The following is a 6,311-nucleotide window of genomic DNA, read 5'->3' as shown; positions in this document are numbered from 1 at the left end:
ACGCGCTATCTCAGAGTCTCTCTGTGACCCTGGCAGAGGGAGGTGGCAGAACCTGGCAGGGGCTGCTGTGAGGTACCCTGTCCCTGGAAAGGTCCCGCCCTGTTCTCTGCTTAAATCCTGAAGCCGGAGGTTTAATCGCCCTTCCCGATTTAACGCTGGAGATTTAGCCAATCCACTCTGAGTCTTGCTAATTTCTTGGCCTGGCCTGTGGCAGAGATAACTGATAACTGATATCACTGTCTGATAACACCTTGTGTGGAAAATGCTTCTTTCTAGCGGGTTTGAACTTGCCACATTTTAAGAAGGTCATGGGTCTCCTTGTTAGACTAGGATGGGCTGGGGTCCGGACACCTGGGTTCTATCTCCAACTCTGGCTTCCACTGTGATTTTTCACTTCCCCTCCCTATGCCTCAGTTTCCTCCAGTGTAATGCACTGGTTGAGATCTGTGGACGGAGAGGGCTATGGTGAGGATTTGTTATTAACAAGCTCCAGGAGCCCTGGGGCAGGTGTGTACATGGGAGCGATCTCGGTTCCCCGCGTGGGTGTCTCCCCCCCCTCCCCCCCCCGCCAACACAGCAAACACCACATTAACCCAGCCTTTACTTGCATTCAGTTCTCAGCTGGCTCTTCCAAGCTGCTCCTGGACCCCAGGTGGCATCCCTGCCCCATGGGCCCCTGCGGGCACAGGATCCCTCCCTGCACATCCCAGAGCACAAGCCACACTGGGTCCCATAGCTCTGCCCTGGAGGCCCCCCTTGCTGATGGTGGCACGGGAGGGTGGCACATTCTCCGTCTCCCCAATTCCAGCTGCACGTCCCTGCTCATGCTGTGGTACAGTTGGGCGTGGCTCTCAGGCCACCATCCCACCCCGTGGGCCGCGTGCCCACAACAGCTTGTAGGATTCCAGATTGGGCCAGTGGGGCTGTTTCCTGGCCTGACACCCAGGCTAGCCGAGCAGAGGTGACCGGGTGCCTCTGCGGAGGCTGCTGGACACAGACGGACCCTGGGGTGCACTTGGGCGTGCCTGCTCCCGGCCTGCACTGCCCAGTATCACCACCTGCGGGCTCCCTCCAGCCCAGCCCGGCCCCCCGGCAGAGGCCGTGTCAGAGGCTGTGCCCTACACATGGGGCCATTGCTTCTCCCACCATGGCACGAGGGCGGGCTGGGCTGCGGGTGGCCATAGCTAGAGATGCTTGTTCCTAGCCCCTAGCACGGCGCGAGGCTGGCACCTGGGCTGGGATGGGTTCGAGTCTCTTGCCCACCATGTTTGGGACCCCAGGAGGCATAGCTGCTGTGCGTAGGACCAGAGCAACCGCTGAGGGATCACTGGCTGGGAGGCTGCAGGAGGCCTAGTGGACAGAGCACAGGGCTGGACTCTGAGGCTGTCTCCCCCAGATTACCCCCCCTCAGTTCCCCAGCTGTGCAGCAGGGGCTGTGAGGGCTAGTGCCGAGGAGGTGAGTGGCCGGATGCCCATGGCTCCTGTGCCAGGCGATGCTCAGCACCCCCCCCACACACACTGTCAAGACAGAGAGGGGACGAGCTGGATACCACGCTCTGCTGCTGGGACTGGCTGGCATACGGTGCCGCCGGGCTGCCCAGCATCAGCCCCACCGGCCTCAGTACCTGGCAATCTCATTTCCAGAGCCTTAGCCATGCTGTCATTATGCAAATGAGGGGGGAGGGGCACGGGCTCTTAGCCCAGAGGTTAGGGTTTTGCCCTATCTCCTCTGGGGCTGGGAGAGCCACCTCTAGCCACTCAAGATGCCGCCCCCGTCCCCCCGCCAGTCCTGCCCCTCGCTGCAGCCCCGAGCCAGAGGCATATGGACCACTGAGCACCGGGCGGGAGTCAGGAGATGGGTCTATGGCTGGGGCTGCGGGTGATTCCTGGGCAAGCCCCCTCGCTGCCCCGTGACTCCATTTCCCCTCCCACCCTGTGCCCAGAGGGAAGCACTTTGGGGCAGCTCTGATCTCAGCAGGGGGCCTCCAGCTGCTACCGTAATGTACCCAATAGTGGCCCACCCTCTTGCTCATTTCACACCAGGGCTTGATGGAATCAGGCGTCACCAGCTTGAGCTGCGAGGAACCAGCAGCGACAGGAGCAGCCAGCGAGCCCCGCCCCTCCCTGCTGCACCTCCCCGCCCCTCCCCTCCCTGCCCTGCCCCGCCCCTCCCCTCCCTGCCCTGCTCCTCCCCTCCCTGCCCTGCCCTGCCCCTCCCTGCCCTGCCCTGCCCTGCTCCTCCCCTCCCCTCCCCTCCCTGCCCTGCCCTCCCCTCCCCTCCCTGCCCTGCCCTGCCCCGCCCGTCCCGTCCCGCCCCTCCCCGCCCCGCCCTGCCCTGCCCCTCCCTGCCCTGCTCCTCCCCTCCCTGCCCTGCCCCTGCCCCTCCCTGCCCTGCCCTGCCCTGCTCCTCCCCTCCCCTCCCCTCCCCTCCCTGCCCTGCCCTCCCTGCCCTGCCCTGCCCGCCCCGTCCCGCCCCTCCCCACCCCGCCCTGCCCTGCCCCTCCCTGCCCTGCCCTGCCCCGCCCTGCCCCGCCCCTCCCCTCCCTGCCCTGCCCCTCCCCTCCCCTCCCTGCCCCTCCCCGCCCCTCCCTCCCCTCCCTGCCCTGCCCTGCCCCGCCCCGCCCCTCCCCACCCCGCCCTGCCCTGCCCTGCCCCTCCCTGCCCTGCCCTGCCTGCCCTGCTCCTCCCCTCCCCTCCCCTCCCTGCCCTGCCCTGCCCCGCCCCGTCCCGCCCCTCCCCACCCCGCCCTGCCCTGCCCTGCCCCTCCCTGCCCGGCCCTGCCCCTCCCTGCCCTGCCCCGCCCTGCCCCGCCCCTCCCCTCCCTGCCCCTCCCTGCCCCTCCCCGCCCCTCCCCTCCCCTCCCTGCCCCTCCCCGCCCCTCCCCGCCCCTCCCCTCCCCTCCCTGCCCTGCCCTGCCCTGCCCCGCCCCGCCCCTCCCTGCCCCGCCCTGCCCTGCCCTGCCCCGCCCCTCCCCTCCCTGCCCCGCCCCGCCCCGCCCTGCCCGCCCCGCCCTGCCCCGCCCTGCCCGCCCCGCCCTGCCCTGCCCCGCCCCGCCCTGCCCTGCCCTCCCCTCCCTGCCCCGCCCTGCCCTGCCCCGCCCCTCCCTGCCCCTGCCCTCCCCTCCCTGCCCCGCCCTGCCCTGCCCCGACCCTCCCCTCCCTGCCCCTCCCCGCCCCTCCCCTCCCCTCCCTGCCCTGCCCTGCCCTGCCCTGCCCCGCCCCGCCCCTCCCCACCCCGCCCTGCCCTGCCCTGCCCCTCCCTGCCCTGCCCTGCCCTGCCCTGCTCCTCCCCTCCCCTCCCCTCCCTGCCCGGCCCTGCCCCTCCCTGCCCTGCCCCGCCCTGCCCCGCCCCTCCCTCCCTGCCCCTCCCTGCCCCTCCCCGCCCCTCCCCTCCCCTCCCTGCCCCTCCCCGCCCCTCCCCGCCCCTCCCCTCCCCTCCCTGCCCTGCCCTGCCCTGCCCCGCCCCGCCCCTCCCTGCCCCGCCCTGCCCTGCCCTGCCCCGCCCCTCCCCTCCCTGCCCCGCCCCGCCCCGCCCTGCCCCGCCCGCCCTGCCCCGCCCTGCCCCGCCCCGCCCTGCCCTGCCCCGCCCCGCCCTGCCCTGCCCTCCCCTCCCTGCCCCGCCCTGCCCTGCCCCGCCCCTCCTGCCCTGCCCTCCCCTCCCTGCCCCGCCCTGCCCTGCCCCGACCCTCCCCTCCCTGCCCCGCCCCTCCCTGCCCTGCGCTCCCCTCCCTGCCCCGCCCTGCCCTGCCCCGCCCCTCCCCTCCCTGCCCCGCCCCACCCTGCCCTGCCCTGCCCCGCCCCGCCCCGCCCTGCCCTGCCCCTCCCCTCCCCACCCTGCCCTGCCCTGCCCCTCCCCTCCCCGCCCCGCCCCTCCCCTCCCCGCCTGCCCTGCCCCGCCCCGCCCTGCTCCTCCCCTCCCTGCCCTGCCCCGCCCCTCCCTGCCCTGCCCTGCCCCGCCCCGCCCTGCCCCTCCCTGCCCCGCCCCGCCCCGCCCCGCCCCTCCCTGCCCTGCCCTGCCCCTCCCCTCCTGCCCCGCCCCGCCCTCCCTGCCCTGCCCTGCCCCTCCCCGCCCCTCCCCTCCCTGCCCTGCCCTGCCCCGCCCCTCCTGCCCTGCCCCGCCCCGCCCCTCCCCTCCCCGCCCCGCCCCTCCCCGCCCTGCCCTGCCCCGCCCCGCCCCGCCCCTCCCCGCCCCGCTCTGCCCTGCCCCTCCCTGCCCTGCCCCGCCCCTCCCCGCCCTGCCCTGCCCCGCCCCGCCCCGCCCCGCCCCTCCCCTCCTCTGCCCTGCCCTGCCCCGCCCCGCCCCGCCCCTCCCCGCCCCTCCCTGCCCTGCCCCGCCCCGCCCCGCCCCGCCCCGCCCTGCCCCGCCCCTCCCTGCCCTGCCCCTCCCTGCCCTGCCCCGCCCCTCCCCACCCTGCCCTGCCCGCCCCGCCCCACCCCTCCCCTCCCTGCCCTGCCCCGCCCCGCCCCACCCTGCCCTGCCATGCCCCGCCCCGCCCTGCCCTGCCCCTCCCCTCCCTGCCCTGCCCCTCCCTGCCCTGCCCTGCCCCTCCTGCCCTGCCCTGCCCCTCCCCTCCCTGCCCTGCCCTGCCCCGCCCTGCCCCTCCCATCCCTGCCCTGCCCCTCCCCTCCCTGCCCCTCCCCGCCCCGCCCCTCCCTGCCCTGCCCTGCTCCTGGCTCAGCTAAACCAGCTGCCGAAACCCGGCTGCACCTCCCCTCCCCCATGCCCGGCTGTACCCCCCCCACCCTGCTGCACCTCCCCTCCCCCATGCCTGGCTGTACCCTCTCCCCTCCCACACCCTGCTATATCTCCCCTCCCCCCCCATACCCGGCTGTACCTCCCCTCCCATGCCTGGCTGTATCCCCCCAATGTGTATCCCCCATACCCAGCTGTACCTCCCCTCCCATCCCACGCCTGGCTGTACCCCCTCCCCGCCAGCTGTATCCCCCCATACCCAGCTGTACCTCCCCTCCCCTCCCATGCCTGGCTGTACCCCCCTCCCGCCCAGCTGTATCCCCCCACGTCTGGCTGTATTCCCTTGTGCCCAGCTATATCCTCCCATGCCCAGCTGTACCCCCCCAATGTGTATCCCCCCATACCCGGCTGTATCCCCCATGCCTGGCTGCATCCACCCCATGCCCAGCTGTAAGCCCCCAATGTGTATCCTCCCCAAGCCCAGCTGAATCCGCCCCATGCCCAGCTGTACCCCCCCCCATGTGTATCCCCCCATGCCTGGCTGTAAACCCCTGTGCCCAGCTGTATCCCCCTGTATCTGTCCCAGCCCAGGTGCCAGCCCCATGCCGTTGTAGGGCTAGGAGCGAGCGTCTCTAGCTATGGCCATCCACAGCCCAGTGCCCCCTCGTGCCATGGTGGAGCAGCGATGGCCTCATGTGTAGGGCACCGTTTCTGACACGGCCTCTCCTGGGGGGCTGGGCTGGGCTGGGCTGGAGGGAGCTCGCAGGTGGTGACACTGAGCAGTGCAGGCCAGGAGCAGGAGCGCCCGAGTGCACCCCAGGGTCCGTCTGTGTCCAGCAGCCTCTGCAGAGAACCCCCAGATTGGTGACTGTCCCGCCCCGGCTCAGCTCAATGGAGCCGGCTCCAAGCACCAGCCACGGGCGTGTGAACCTGGCCGAGTGGCGCGTTATACAAATATCCATGGAAGCTGCTGGGCAGGGGCCAGCACACGCCCCCTGTTTCCTCCCTGCCCCAATGGGCAATGTACCCGCCAGCCCCACAGCCGTGCGGCCAGCCTGGAGAATGGGAGAGACAGCCCAGGCCTAGAATTCCCCCTTGGCCCCCACACCAACTGCTAGGCCCTGATTCTGCCCAGTCGAGCACCGGGGGCCCAATCCTCCTCTGCCCAGCATTGAGGCCCTGATCCTCTCCTCACCCAGCACTTGGGGCCCGATTCTCCCATCCCTTGCACCTCACCACTGTGGTTTTCCAAGCCTCCAAAGGATCCAGGACCCAACTCCCATTAATATCAGTGGGGCTGAGGGGCCCTTTCTGGCAGCTCTCCCCCTCCCCACAGAGTGTCAATGAGCCCATGAGGCAGCAGGCAGGATCAGGCTCCTCGGTGCTTTCCAGTGCCTTCAGCCCTTTTTCAGGGCGGGAACAGGCCAGTCCAGCACCCAGGCTGCCAGCCAGGGCAGTGCAGGGAAATGATGAGCAACTTTCTGGGCCACCACGGCTCTGCCAGGGCCCTTCACTCCTGACCTGCAGCCCCCTGTAGCTCAGCCCTGGGCTCCTCTCCACCCCCAGCCCCGCTGGGGTCCCTCAGTCCCGACCCACAGCCCCTGCTGTCCCAGCCCTGG

This window comes from Lepidochelys kempii, chromosome 26, assembly GCF_965140285.1.
Source record: "Lepidochelys kempii isolate rLepKem1 chromosome 26, rLepKem1.hap1, whole genome shotgun sequence".
Lineage (NCBI taxonomy): Eukaryota > Metazoa > Chordata > Testudines > Cheloniidae > Lepidochelys > Lepidochelys kempii.
This window is presented reverse-complemented; position numbering follows the sequence as displayed.